The sequence below is a fragment of the Alligator sinensis genome, unplaced genomic scaffold (genome assembly GCF_000455745.1).
Source record: "Alligator sinensis unplaced genomic scaffold, ASM45574v1 scaffold690_1, whole genome shotgun sequence".
NCBI lineage: Eukaryota > Metazoa > Chordata > Crocodylia > Alligatoridae > Alligator > Alligator sinensis.
In genome coordinates this window covers 1,238,530-1,239,647 of record NW_005842372.1, presented here as the reverse complement: position 1 = coordinate 1,239,647, position 1,118 = coordinate 1,238,530, and positions in this window count along the sequence as shown.

Sequence of the window (1,118 nt, the reverse complement as noted above, 5' to 3'; positions counted from 1 at the left end):
AAAGAGTAGCTAAGTCCAAAAGGCCACAAGCAATTGCTCAAGTGGAGCTAGGGCAGTGGAGTGTGGCCCAGGATGGGTGGTATGCAAGAGGCCCCTGTGAGAGTAGGGAGGAGTGCAAGAGGCCCCCTGTGAGAGGGTGGCTGGAGTGAGTGTAAGAGTGAATGGAACCCCATTATGGACTGAATTTGCCCCAGCCTCAGGCCCGGGGAAGTAATCATAATCTGGGTGCCATTTGTGAGGCATGGGCTGCGGTATAGGGAAGGTTCGGAGACATGGATAACACCCCCTGGCATTGGGGCAAGGAATGGTCAGCCTCCCACTTAATAAATCAAGTAAACAAGCAGGTCATGGCAGGAGAGATGGGGCAGACTGCCCTAGGCAGGTAGTCTGGCTGCTTTGGGATCTGGCCACAAAGTTGCCCCCTGCCACACAGACATTCAAGTAAAGTTGCAATGGGAACTGATGAGGGATCCCAACAATCATGTTTCCTGTCATGCCACACGAGCATGGCAGGAGGCACAATTGTGGGATCCTGCATCAGATCGCATCCTGCCATAATGCCAGTGCAGGGGGAGCCCAATCTCAGGCTTCCCCTGCACTGGCACGTAGCAAGCTTGGCTTCCTGTGCTCTCCTGGCTAGGAATCCTACCAACTGATCAGAACTCCCAGCTGACGGAATGCCCCATATGCTCCCAAGGCTGGGAGTCCCAGTCAGCTGTGGGCTGCTCCTAGCCTCTGGAGGATATGGGAATCTTGAAAGTCTCCTGTGTGCTCCAAAGGTTGGGCACTGGCCACACATTCAATTAGAGGCATGATAGGAATCAGGCACAAAGTTATTAAATGTATTTTGTGTAATAGGTTTGTCATTTATTCTTTGTTTTATCATGCCATTAATTGATTGAACATGTGGCCAGGTCACTACTTAAGACCAGTTAATCATGTCTTAAGTGTAACATCTGTCAGGGGCCACTGATTTATTGGTGATTTACTTGTGGAATTTCCAGAACATGAACAGCATTGAAGACTTGACTCTTCAAGCTTTGGACAGAGGACAGTAAGGCTTGATTCTCCCCTGCTTTGCACCTAGTGTCTTTATACAGACTTGGCAGAGATATAAA